This window comes from Martes martes (assembly GCF_963455335.1).
Source record: "Martes martes genome assembly, chromosome: 1".
NCBI lineage: Eukaryota > Metazoa > Chordata > Mammalia > Carnivora > Mustelidae > Martes > Martes martes.
The window spans coordinates 197942796-197957194 of record NC_137888.1 but is presented as its reverse complement, the minus strand read 5'-3'; the positions used below and the strand labels follow the sequence as shown (position 1 = coordinate 197957194).

The 14399-nt window shown below is 43.0% G+C and overlaps 1 protein-coding gene across 3 annotated transcripts in view; it reads left to right on the top strand.

The window, feature by feature from the left end:
- RBM6 (RNA binding motif protein 6) overlaps nt 1–14399 on the top strand; it is a 104338-nt gene that overhangs the window by 67330 nt on the left and 22609 nt on the right. The gene's annotated exons all lie outside the window — the stretch shown is intronic.

The window sequence follows — 14399 nt, the reverse complement described above, 5'->3', positions numbered from 1 at the left end:
TTAATAAATAAATAAAATCTTTTTTTTTTTTAAGTTTTATTTTTAGGGTGCCTGTGTGCCTCAGTCAGTTAAGTGTCTGACTCTTGGTTTCAGCTCAGGTCATGATCTTGGGGTCTTGATGTCGAGCCCTGCGTGGTCCTCAGCATGGAGTCTGCTTGGGATTCTCTCTGCCTGCCCTTCCCCCTGGCAGTCTCTCTTTCATTCTGTCTATCTCTGTAAATAAATAAATCTTTAAAAAAATATATTAATTTTTAGTACTCTCTACACCCAACGTGGGGCTGGAACTCATAACCCCAAGATCAAGAGTTACATGCTCTACCAGCTGAGCCAGCCACACGCCCCTAAAGAAATAAAGAAATTTAACACAATTTCAGTGATGATTCTCAGGTTATAATCATATAAAATGTTAGATAACATTTTTAATAAAATAGTATTCAAATTCACTTATAGGACCAATGAAACAATTGACTGTTGTTATTGTAATTTTGTTCTAAAATGTACTTGTGGCTTAGGATAAACTTTACTATAAAGACATTATTCACAGATTTGAAGTGGTGTATCTTAAGAAAGTTTGATGACAATTAAAATGATGTGCTTTAGAAAATTGCTAGATGACCTAAAATGGCCCTGTCAGTGAGGGAACTTGTAAAGACCTTGAATAAGATAGAAAGGAAAAGGCAATGTCTTTTTTTTTTTTTCCTAAAGATTTTATATATTTGACAGAGAGAGAGGGAATATGAGCAGAGGAAATGGGAGAGGGAGAAGCAGGCTCCCCACTCAGCAGGGAGCGCAATTTGGGTCTTGATTCCAGGACCCTGGGATTATGACCTGAGCCGAAGACAGATGCTTAACGACTGAGCCAACCAGGTGCGAAAGAGCAATATCTTAAAATCATTTCTTTTCCCCTTCCTCCCTCCCTCCCCCCCTTCTTCCTTCCTTCCTTCCTTCCTGTATTGCATACATACGGAAAAGAGCATATCATAAACATTACTGTTCTGTGAATTATCACATACTATATATACCTGTTGTCTTAATCAGTTTGGGCTGCTGTAACAAAATACCATGGACTTGGTGGTTTAAACAGTAGAAATTTGTTTCTCAAAGTTCTGGAGGCCAAAAAGTCTAAGATCAAGGTGCCATCCAATTCATTTCCCTATGAGGGTCTTCTTCCTGGTTTGCAGATGGTTGTCTTCTTGGTGTATCCTCAAATGGTGGAGAGAAAGATACTCTGTTACCTCTTAGAGTAATAATTCTATTCATGAAGACTCCACCTTCATTACCTAACTGCCTCCCAAAGGTGCCACTTCCAGATAGCATGAGGCTGGGAATTAGGACATCACCGTATAAATCGGAAGGGGGTTGGGGGTCACGGGCATTCTGTCTATAGCACCTATGTAACCGCTGCCCAGATTAATAAGCAAAGTGTTGCTTTATATGCAGAAGTCCCTCCTGGCCTCTCCTGGTTGTTTTCCTGTCTACCCTTCCCAGAGGTAGTCACTGTTGTTAAGTTCTGATACTGAAGAGTCCTTTCACTTGCTTTTGAGCCTTATGTATATGTAATCACACAGGATGTATTCTTCTCCCTGTCTTTTTGCTTAGCATTGTTTTTTAAATTTATTTTGTGTATAACTGGAATATGTTCATTTTCATTGTTACACGGTCTTTCAGCGTAAGAGTATATCACAATGTATTCATCAGTTCCTCTGTTAAAGGACATGTAGGTTGGCTGGAGGGCATTATTTCAAAATTTTGTCTCTTGGTGAATAGGTATACTCATTTCTCTTAATATAAACCCATGAGTGGACTTGCTGGATTTTCTGTGTTATCTCCAGTCTGTCACCCAGTAGTTTAAAGTTTCATTGATCACTGCCTAGCCTAAGGGTCTCAGTCTGCGGAGAGCCCTTCTTTTATCATTCAGTAGCTGTTGATCCCCGGCTATGTTTAATATGTCTGCCATTGTGTAGGTATTGGGGGTATGGTTGTAATTAAGATGATGTTATTTTATAACTTAAGTGTATAAGACTAATAAATTAAGTATAAATAGTTTATTCACATCCCTAAAAGTTTATTCATTCAAGTTCAGTCAGATTGCTTTTTGGCCATGTTTTTGTTGAGAGAATAGATGTTCCTTTCTAGTTAAAGTTCTCTAATTTTACTTTTCTTTTTTTAAGAAGATTTATTTAGGGGCGCTTGGGTGGCTCAGTGGGTTAGAGCCTCTGCCTTTGGCTCAGGTCATGATCCCAGCGTCCTGGGATCGAGCCCCGCATCCCGCTCTCTGCTCAGCAGGGAGCCTGCTTCCTCCTCTCTCTCTGCCTGCCTCTCTGCCTACTTGTGGTCGTTGTCTATCAAATAAATAAATAAAATCTTTTTTAAGAAAAGATTTATTTATTTATCTGTCTATTTATTTATTGGCGAGCACGTGGGCTCTCACTTGAGTGGGGGGAGGGGCAGAGGAAGAGGCTCTTCAACCAGACTGCCTGCTGAGCCTGGAGCCTGGCTTGGGACTCAGGGCTGGATCTCACCACCCATGAGATCATGACCTGAGCTGAAACCAAGAGCTGAACACTCAGCCATCTGAGCCACCCATGTGCCCCAGAATTCTCTAATTTTCAATTATATATGATCATTGGGAACCAGAGCTTTGGGCAAGAATGGGGGTGCGATAAGGAAGATGAACATGGCAGTGGTGGTCGTGGATAGAGAAGAGGCTGGAGGCAGGCTGCTCCCTGAGAGACTGTGGGGTGGAGGCAGGTTAAGTGAGCCAGTGAGTGGCAGAGAGGGAGGAATGAAATAACTGAATGTTTATGTCCTAGCAATAGTTTTGCAGCCCTGAAACTTCTATTCTGTTTCATTTTGATTGAGGTGAAATCCATGTACCATAAAATTCACCCTTTTAAAGTATACTCCTTAGGAGTTTTTAGTATATTTACAAGGTTTTGCAACCATTACCACTGTATAATTCCTGGACATTTCTGTTACTTCGAAAAGAAGTGCTGTGCCTATTAGCAGTAACTCTGCATTTTCCTCCACTTTCCCCTTTCCATGCTCTAAAGGCCCACTAGTCTACTTTCTGTCTCTATAGATTTGCCTATTCAAGAGTGCTCGCTTCGGCAGCACATATACTAAGATTTGCCTATTCAAGATATTTCATATAGATGGGGTCATACACTTTTTTGACTGGCTTCTTTCATTTAGCATTATGTTTTCAGAGTTCATCCATGTTGCTGTATGAATTGGTAACTTCATCTCTTTTTATGGTTGAGTATTCCATCATATGAATGTAACACATTTTCTTTATCCGTTAATTAGTTGATGGACATTTAGGTTATTTCTGCTTTTCACTATTATGAATAATGCTGCTGTGAACACTCATGTACACATTTTTCTGTGGGCATATGTTCATTTCTCTTGGGTGCATATCTAGGAGTGGAAATACTAAAGCTTTTGGGTTTTTGAGGAACTTTCTCCAAATGGTTAGTTCCTTGGGTCCCATATTAGAGTCGTGTGGTGGACTGCCTGGACCACTCACAGTCCCAGAGTCCAGGTTTCACTTCTTTTTTTTTTTTTTTTTAAGATTTTATTTATTTATTTGACAGAGCGAGTTCACAAGTAGGCAGAGAAGCAGACAGAGAGAGAGAGGAGGAAGCAGGCTCCCTGCCAAGCAGAGAGCCCAATGCGGGACTCAGTCCCAGGACCCCGAGATCATGACCTGAGCCAAAGGCAGAGGCTTAACCCACTGAGCCACCCAGGCGCCCCCGTGTTTCACTTCTGTTTAGGATTCATATTGCCATTTTGAATTCTCCCTTGCGGTATGGGGTGTTTTGTTTGTTTGGGGATTTTTTGACTGGATGTCTCCAGGTACTGGCTGCCCTAGATGTTGATCTATCTTTGTTACTTAGATTTGGGGCATATTCAGGATTTGCAGTGGACACTTGAATAGCTCATTTCTTCTTTCCATTCCTTATAGATTCTCCTGCAACTATTAAGTAGCGCATTTATTGTGTCTGCCTGTGTGTCTGGTAGTGCTCATGTTGTCTAGTTCTGAAGTATTTATTTTAAAAGTATACGGTAAAAGTCTTGTTTTTTTCTTGGACCCAATTCTTGAGTAACGTGAATCCACAGCAATACAGGATATGTTGGGTTCCCCACATACTGGAGGAGTGCTAGCTCCGACATGTTTGTATTTATTCCTATCAAGTTTCCAAGCTCAGCAGACTTCTTGAAGTCAGAGAACATTGGATTGGGCACCTTGCCTAGGAAAATACTCCCTGTGTCTCCTTCGAGTGCTTAGGTTGAGTGCTTGTCAGGCATCTGCTTAGATATTTTCAAGACAGTACTGGAGCCCTGAGAAATATGGAATGAAGGAGTAAATCGCTAAGCCAGACAGAGTACCTGGGTAATGACTTGCAGAGATCTATGTACAATAAAGCAGATGCCACCGGATAGAATTGAACATCTCTAGATTGAAAGGTTCGTGAGGTCAAGGACTGTTTCTTTCCTTCTTTTCACCTTTTTCCCCCCCCATCACTGTCCACATGGTTTAGAGCTATACCTGGCAACACATGTGCTGAATAAATACTTGTTAACTGGGTTAATAAATGTTGAATAGTTTCTGACTCCATAGTCCTTCTTTATAAACTCTTAGCACTCTTTTTAGTCTCTGCATAATGTAGAAGGCTCTTGTCCTTCCAACCTAAGCCACCTCTTGACTTGCCAGATTCTGGTACTTCTATGACGTTTCAACCCTATCATCTTTGAAAGGAAATAGTAATATGCTGTTTCTGTTCTTACCAGAGGTAGCCACATCTTGTTTGTTATAGCTCCCAGATTCCTTCCTGATTCTTGTCCTCATACTCTGGGAAGTAGTCAGATGAATAACTTGGAAAGTGCAAAGTAGGTCGTCAAGAGCCTTGCATTTTATTTTAAATTTGAAGACAAGGGAGAGCCACCTGAATACAGCAAAATTAAAATGACACCTAGGGAGACTTTTCTTGTGGCAGTGTATAGTCTTGACTAGAGGGGAGAAGGGAGAAACTGCAGAGCAGAAGGCCCTAGGGTCTGGTGCAGTAGTCGAGATGTGACGAGATGATGACTTGCACTAGGGGCAATTATATGGCAATTATATGATCACTTGGTTATTTTGAGAGCTTTAAGTAGATTAAAGGATGCCTTTTAATACACTGGATGGTATGTCTTAGATCTGAGGGTGTTTAAACGTATCCAAGGGTCGGGGCACCTAGGTGGCTCAGTGGGTTAAAGCCCTCTGCCTTTGACTCAGGTCATGATCCCGGGGTTCTGGGATTGAGCCCCACATCGGGCTCTCTGTTCAGCGGGGAGCCAGCTTCCTCCTCTATCTCTCTGCCTGCCTCTCTGCCTACTTGTGATCTCTGTCTGTCAAATGAATAAAATCTTTAAAAAAAAGTATCCAAGGGTTAAGTCTGTTAGATTTTCAAGGCATACATACAGGTTAGATCAGGGAGAGTTTCTTGATGTCTGTGGGCTGTGCTTTTGTGGCACTTGGCAGCAACTCCAGCGGGGACATCATTAGAGACCTCTTGGCTTTGTCTTCTCTCAAATTCCTGGAATACCTGAGATTTCTACCTTGTGTAGAGATCATTCCCTCATTCTCTATAGGTACCTGCTGCAATGGCAGCCATGATATAGCTCAGCAAATGTTGCTTCCTCAGTGGAATAATTTGACTTGAGCTTGTCTTAAATGTGAAAAGCCACCCCTTGTTTTTATTAGGACTGAAGTTTGATAATTCCCTTATTCCCATGTGAGAATGAGTAGACGGAAAAGGTTTAGGGTCCTAACCTTTTGTCCCAGTGGACCTTTACTGACTCAAAGCTTCCATTCTTAGTGTTGTAGCTACTGTCACAGTGTCATTGGGTCTTTTTTTGTTGTTGTTAATTTTGTTTTTTTTTATTAATCTCTACACCCAGCATGGGGCTTGAACCTCCTGATCCTCAGATCAAGAGTTGCATGCTCTTCCAGCTGAGCCAGCCAGGTGCCCTGGATCTGTAGCTTTTTGCCTAAGAAAAAAATAATGGTGGGTGGTTACCTCCCTACAATGGCAGTTGAACAGTGTGTGTTCAGAAGTCTGGTGGCACTGTGTTCTATTCATCTGTTTAGGGCATTGTTTCTGCAGAAAGTATGTCAGCAGGGTTTTTTTTTTAAATGTCTTAGCAAGGACACTGAAGCCAGAGAGGCTAATAGTGACGGCCTTCAAGAGAGCTGAGGTTCTTGGGTGGGAGGTAGCAAATGAAGAGCCAGTAGAAATAATCTCCAATGGTGAGGCCGGGAGAATAGCTGCCAGTTCTTTGGAAGATATCTGGGGAACACTCTGCAGCCTTTGTGGTGGGCTCAGCAGTGTGATCTTTACAGTGTCTTAGGACTTTTGGGCCTCGTATTTTCTCTTGGCTATTCCTCCCACGTCCCAGCATGAGCTCTGTAGGCAAAAGAAATGAGAGAGAAAAGCTTTGATTATGTTACTCAGTAAACAAAGTAAAGAAGCTTTACATTTACCATGTTGATTTTAGAAACTCCCCTCTTCTTCCTTTACAGTGACTCAGTTTAGAGACCTAGACAGTGAAGCATGTGTATATGTTGAATTTAGGGTCCACTTTCTCCAGAGAAATGAGCATTGGGGAGCTGGAACAATAGTCATCTCGGGGCGCCAGGGTGGCTCAGTCAGTTGAGCATCTGACTCTTGATTTCAGTTCAGGTCATGATCTCAGTTGCAAGATCGAGCCCCGCTCTGTGCTCAGTGTAAAGTCTGCTTGTCCCTGTCTCTCAGTTCCTCCCTCTGTTCTCTCTCTCTTTCTCTCAAATAAATAAATAATCTCTTTTTAAAAAGGTCATTTCAGAATATGCAAGAGTGTTAAATAGTGTTCTAGTATTCAGCGGTGGGGGTAGAAAATGGCCCTAAGAGTCTCAGTCGGCGGAGAGCCCTTCTTTTATCTGGGACTAAAACCTCTGCCCTGCATACCCCACAACTATTTTAGGGCTATCTGAGAAAATTGTTAGGAAGGAACAAGCTGTGTCTTGTTTCTATATCTGTTCGACTTTATGAGTACTTTGATTTCATTACGATGTGAAACCAACTGAGGGAAAAAAAAGTGAAACGATGGTTATAGAAGCCTGAATTCTGAAGGAAATTCTAAGGATTATCACATCTTATGGCGTGTTCAAATATGATCTTCTGCTTCCATTTGGAAATAAATTATTATTGATCAGGGAAATCTTAATTAGGCTGAGGTCCTTGTCAACAGTAGATGAAATACTGCTTTAAAACATATGAAATTAGGGTGCCTGGGTGGCACATTTGGTTAAGTGACCGACTCTTGATTTCAGCTCAGGTATGATCTCAGGGTCATGAGATTGAGCCCCATTTTGGGCTCTGCGCTCAGGACCGAGTCTGCTTCAGATTCTCTCTCCCACGACCCCTCCTGCTCATGCTCTCTCTCTCTTTCAAATAAATAAATCCCTAAATCTTTAAAAAAAAATACAGAATTAGGGGCGCCTGGGTGGCTCAGTGGGTTAAAGCCTCTGCCTTCAGCTCAGGTCATGATCCCAGGGTCCTGGGATCGAGCCCCACATCGGGCTCTCTGCTCGGCGGCGAGCCTGCTTCCCTTCCTCTCTCTCTGCCTGCCTCTCTGCCTACTTGTGATCTGTCTGTCAAATAAATAAATAAAATCTTTAAAAAAAAAAAAAAAAAATACAGAATTATAACAAACAAAGTTTAAAAAATATTTGCGTTTTAGTGGTTCACATTTATTCGGTTATTCTAAGTACTAATAGCTGGATATTGTAATTTTTTTAAAACTCTTTATTTAAATCCAATTTAGTTAACATATACTGTATTATGAGTTTCAGGGGAATCTTGTAATTATTTCTTCATAGTAAGATGTTTGTGATGAAGGAGTTTGGTGAGTGCCCCATCTACCTGGTCTCAGTCTCTGATAGAACCTCACCTTCCCACAGGGAGAGAAAAGACTTTTGGCAGTTTTGATTATTTACTTATTTGCTTACTCATTTGTTTGTTTATATTTTGCCTCTTTGTTTTTGACCCAAATGACTCCTAGAGCGGGAGAGTTTTGTGGAGACCCTAGTAGACAAGTCTGGGAGCTAAGGTGATGAAATTATCTCGAAGACTGCAAGTTTTCTTTCGTAATGACAAGAGGCATTTGGTAGAAGAACTGAGATCTTATTTTAAAATACACCACAGACTAGCAGGGAGTGGTGCTGGAGGGGGTGGAATACATTCTTAGCACCAGATACCTTTGAAACAATCAAGTTGCTGTATGTCGGGGCCTGGTCTAGAGCTTATTGTGTTCCTGGAGCAGAGTTCATCTGGAGACCCTGTCTCTGGCTAGCTCTGAGCCTGGTGGGTTAGGCTGAGTGAAATACAGGCCAGCCATGCTGCTTCAGAGAGCACAAATAAGACTTTAGCAAAGTGCTCTTTGTGTCCTCTTAGGAAATGACAGACAAACTGGTCAGGTAGTAAAAAGATTTTATTTATTTATTGCAGAGAGAGAGACCACAAGCCAGGGAGACAGAGGGAGGAGAAGCGCTGGCTCCTGCTGAGCAGGGAGCCTGACATGGGGCTTGATCCCAGGATCATGACCTGAGCTGAAGACAGATGCTTAACCAACAGACAGACACCCAGATGCCCCATGAAAAACATTGCTAAGGAGCATTTCAGAAAAAAAATGTTTGTGCTTTCATCTAGATAAGGAAAGGTATCAAGATGAAGTATTAGCTGAGAGTGCAATGTCTCCTTGCCCCTCAACTTTAAATTGGACCCTGAAGTGAGATTCTATTTCTAGTGGAGCTTCCATTATGGTCTCATCTCCTTGCTGCTCAGAGAGTGACTTAGATCCTGTTCTGTGAAAAGTCAGTCTATGGCTCTTGGATAGCACAGTCGGTTAAGTGTCCGGCTCTTGGTTTCTGCTTAGGTTGTGATCTCAGGGTCGTGAGATTGAGCCCTGTATCAGCTCCGCACTCAACATGGAGTCTGCTGAAGACCTTCTCCCTCTCTCAAATAAATAAAAAAAAATTTTTAAAGATTTTATTTGCCAGAGAGAGAGAGAGACAGCGAGAGCAGAAACACAAGCAGGAGGAGTGGGAGAGGGAAAGGAGGCTTCCCGCTGAGCAAAGAGCCCGACATGGGGCTCAATCCCAGGACCCTGAGATCATGACCTGAGCCAAAGGCACACACCCAACGACTGAGCCACCCAGGCATCCCTCAAATAAATAAATCTTCAAAAAAGAAAAAAAGAGAAGAAAAGAAGAGCCAGTCTAACAGAGGGTATAGAGATCACTGAACAGAGCTACTACAGAGTTGTCACAGAGCATTCTGTGTGCTCCCCTTAGGATTTCTTCCTCTACTTCCCTCCTTCCTCCCTCTCCTCCTTTCCTCTTTCTGCTTTGTTTTAGTTTTGGCCTTTGGAAACACTGAGTTTTCCAAGATGTTTGAACTATAACATATCCTTGCACCAGAAAGAACGAACCTGGCTACTTTGCAAAAGATTTCTATAAAAACTACCCTTTTACGCTAAGAGGTTCGACATACATCTGTTTTAAACCTGTTATTTGGTTCCTCTTGCTTTACTCTTTCTGCAAGTCCATTTGATTGCTGGGTTGTTGAAACTGCTGGTAGCAGCTGCTTACTGACAGCTCTCTTTGTCTTAGGCACTGTGCCTTAGTAATTGTAGTGCTTGGAAAACACAAAGACCACTTGAGCAGACAGGTTTGGGGGATTGGCAACGCTATCAGGGAGTAGGGTCTTTATGTTAGTCTCTCTAAGAAAATCCCTATGGGGCCATTGCCTGCGAATTTCTTTAGACTATGCATCTTTTGATCAGAAGCCACCTCTTTGGTGTGGCAGCTATTATGAGTTGGCTGACTCCCTGGAGGCGTAGAAGGAAGAGCAAGCAGTATGGCAAAAAGAAAACCTGACTTTTGGTTCGCTATGTGTTTCTCAGGAGCTCTGTGATCTTGTGCAGGCTGTTCCATGTATCCCAGCCATACTTCCCCATGTGCAGATTAGGTTTCATATATGCCATGCTTGTGAGGTTTGAGCCAAGTGACATTTGTGAAGAATGCCTTTGTAAACTGTAACTGCCTTGTGAATAAAGATTACTATCTCTGATAAACAGTACCAGTTCTCAGCCACCAGTAGCCTGATTCTCCCATCCTGTGTTTGGAAGAAGCACAAATCTGTGAGGAGGGATTGCTGATATTTCAGCGTGAGTTGTATTCACGAGGCTCACATACGTTCTCCCTGCCTTTTGATCCTGTCTGTCTCTCTCCATGTTTCAATGGGATGACCTGTTCTGTCGCACAGCAACCATGCTCTCGGTACAAAATGTGATTGTGACTGTGCTTGTGTTGGGAGATCATCAACAAACATGCCAAGCTGCAGGCCGAAAATGTTCTTCCCTTCCTATTTGCTCTTGTACCTCCCCAGTACCTTAAGAAAGGATTCTTGGGGTTTGGTTATGAGCCAGCTGGACCACGTGGTAGAGTCATGATTCTCTGACCCAAGTCCTTTTCACAGGTTGACAGTCACAAAATGGAAGTTATCAAGTCTCCAGGAGCAGCAGCTGGAAAGGGAAATGGAAATGTGGATGTTGAGTTCAGCTGCCCTCAGACCCAGAGTGTGCTCCTCTCTAGTGTCCCTGAGGTGGAGGATAAGGACTTGACTGGCTTTACTCTCCAGGAATGCAGTTACCTCTAGCTTTCTGCAACTTTACATTAAGACCCCTGGGGATATACTTAGGAATAACTATATGTAACTTTGTCAAGTGAGGGCTTTGGGCCTGGGAGATAAATTTTAGTAGGTTTTGATCTAATTTATGCCTATCTAACACTTTTTTTTTTTTAAGATTTCATTTATTTATTTGACAGAGATCACAAGTAGGCAGAAAGGCAGGCAGGGGTGGGGGAAGCAGGCTCCCCACCGAGCAGAGAGCCGATGTGATGTGGGGCTCGATCCCAGGACCCTGGGATCATGACCTGAGCCAAAGGCAGAGGTTTTAACCCACTGAGCCACCCAGGCTCCCCTCTATCTAACACTATTGAGAAGGAAGGTGTCTCTGGTTTTATTTTCAAATATCTGATGCCTCTTTAGGAGCCAGACCTGGTTAATCAGACTCGTGGTCTTCGTGGTACCTTTGCTTTAGTAGCTTAATAATCCAGTAATTCAAATGATGAATAAAAATCCTGATGTGTGAAGATGGTAGATAGACAATTAAAAGTAGACAACTAAAAATGATAAAATCATTCATTAATGACTTATTAATTTATTATTTATTAATATTTATCCAGCTCATTTATTAATCCAACTCTCCACAGTTTGCTTCCCTAGGAGACACTGGCAGATCTTTACCCTATGAAATCTGAAGAAAGGGCCTGGCCAGGATAGGGAGGGTCACCGTGTATGTCACCCGTGCTGGGTATATGTGGGCAGCTTATGTGTTTTAGCAGCTGGGGAAGCAAATCATAGATAAACCTGATTGCTGTCACTCAAGTGATTTCTCTGTTTATTCTTACTAAAACAATTGGCTGTTCTTTTTTTCTTTTTTTTTTTTTTTTAAGATTTTATCTATTTAGTTGACAGACAGAAATGACAAGTAGGCAGAGAGGCAGGCAGAGAGAGGAGGAAGCAGGCTCCGTGTGGAGCAGAGAGCCAATGCGGGGCTCGATCCCAGGAACCTGGGATCATGACCTGAGCCGAAGGCAGAGGCTTTAACCCACTGAGCCACCCAGGCGCCCCCAATTGACTGTTCTTAATGGTGATGTTAAAAGCATTTCATATTCTTTAGCAGTGGTTTCCTGGCAGCCTTATGTCTAGCCCTGTGCGGATTGAAAAGAAAAGAAAGCTGTCCTAGCAGTAGGGGACTCTGAGGAATTGGAAATCTTTGCCTTCGTGACTCCTGAGGGGAAGGCAATCTTTTCAAAGTTGATATGTTAATGAGTGCTCCTGGCAGGAGTTTCCTACCATGGACGGAAGTCATCCATGGTTCCTGGAGCGGCATATTTGTTACCCTAGAAGTATAAAGACCCCTTGCCTTAGGAATTCCTGAGTATACTGACACCTCCAAGTGGTGAAATAAAAATTTGCGAATGATTGTGTTCACAGTAGTGCCTTGTGCCAGTGGTACTGTTCGCTCTTCAAACGGCAGCCCACACATTTTGTGGCCAGGGTATACAGATGCACACTATGACAGCTGTACCTCCCTCCAGAGCCACTGTGTGCTGAGCACTCCAGTCTTCCAGGGATCGTTGGATCCATTTAGTCTTTTGTTCCCTCCACAAGCACTTATTAAGTTCCTTTTCTGTACGAAGTACTGTACTTGTTACTGACAATGAAAGGTCAGAAAGATTTAGCCTGGGCACTAAGATCTGGCCCAGCATTTGACAACTAAGTGCTAGCATAAAGACACAGGTTCCGACCTGCAGTGACCAATTCCTGTGAAAGCTTAGTCTTTTAGTAGATTGAAATGGTTGTGAAATATTACCTGACAGGCAAGTGAGGCGAAGTGAGTGGCTTTTGATCTGTCTAGTTTGACCTGCTGATTGATGCTAGTCCTTTTTTTTTTTTAGCACTTAGGAGTCAAAATACATTTATTGAGCCTTCACTATATTTCATGCTAAGTTCTTTACATGTATTAACTTACTTAATCTTCATAACCACCTTATGAAACAGGTACTGTTATCTCTACTTTACAAATGAGGAAACTGAAGCACATAGAAGTTAATAAGGTCCTTGTTGGAGGTCATGAGGTCGAGGCAAGATTCAAACTTAGGGAACGTGACCCAGAGTCCATGTTCTTAAATGATTGTGATATACTGCCTCTAGGTAGAAGGGTACCATCCTTACCAACCTCCTGTATGGGAGAGCTTGTCAGAGTGATAGTCCCTGACCTCCCTGCCTGCAGAGTTCTTCTCTTTCCTGGATGGGTTTCCAAGAGCAGATTGCTTGTCCTTAATACAGAGTGGGAGTTGATGAATGCCATAGGAGGTCCCTTATCTACAGCCCACATGTGAATCTGGCTCTGCCTTTCGCCATCTGGGTGACCTTGGCTCCAAGCATGTTTCCTCATCTGTGAAGTGGAGATGATGATACTATTTTATGGGATCATCAAGGGATTAAATAAGATCACATACTTAACCATTTCTGGCTCTGAGTAAGCGCTTAATAAATGATAGCAGATTTTTATTATCATCATCTTCTAGCCTGAGTACAAGCCACGAAACAATTTCTCAGAGACCAGAATCTAGGACCTAGGTAGGTGGGCAGATTTCCTTTGGTTTTGACAAGACAATAATTTTATTCTATGTATTTTTCTTGACTCTTTTGGTGTGAAAAGCAGAGAGGTAAAGCATTATTTGACAGATGTATGGATTCAAGCAAGAAACTGAGGTCCAATTGCAAAGAAATGCCTTGTAGAACTCAGAGCCCTGTCTGAGGAGACACAGAGGACCCTAGAGGGCGGAGAATGAACACAGCGCAGGGGCTAGTTCCAGAGTCGCATCCTCGGTTAGTTCACTTACCAGTGTGGGTGAGGGTCTCTTGTCAGTAGGCAGAGATTTTTTTTACCTCTGCTCTAACATGGATCTGCTGGCTAGTGTTTAATAACCTTACTTTTTCTTGATGTGAAATAGAATTTGTGACTTTTCCAAAATGGAGAGGCAAAGGAGCTCTGTAACCGCAAGTTTATTGAGCCTTTTCCCCCGACCTGTTCCTGTGCCAGACTTCCCAAAAGTGCTTATTTGCCAATGGTTGCTCCTCAGATCTCATGGCTAGCTCACTCTGTAGGCTCCACGCCAGAGTGATGCTGCTGCCACCGCCGCCAGCACCTCCGCTGCCACCACTGGCCACTCAGGTTCCTGCCATAAGGATGGCACCTGCTGTGAAGCTTCACCTTCCTCCTTTCTGCCTGTCATCGGGGTTGTACCTCTTTTTCCTGGGGCTTTTGCCATGCAGCCAGTGTTCTAAAGAAAGTTTTCAGGCACCACAGTTAAGAGCCCTACCTACCTCTCCAAGGAGATTTGAGTTAGCCATGGACAAGAAGATGATTGAGAGGGCTCCTGTGCCTCTGTGCTGCAGAAGGAAGAGTTTGCCTCTGATAGTGTGTTAGCTCCGAGTCAGGTGGGGGGCTTGCTGGGACTCGTGAGAGTGCGCTACGTGACCTCTGGAGAAGTAGACTCGGCCTAACCTGCCCAGGGACAGCGCCCTGACCCACAAGAGCCAAGGCTGAAGACTGATCTCACCTTCTCCCATGCCCTTTCCCTAAGCTTGAGCTTGCTCTGCCACACTGCCCCAAGTCTGTGGCTTCAAACAGCCATTTCCTTTTGTCGATAATTAGGTTCACTCTTTGTAAAATGTTTC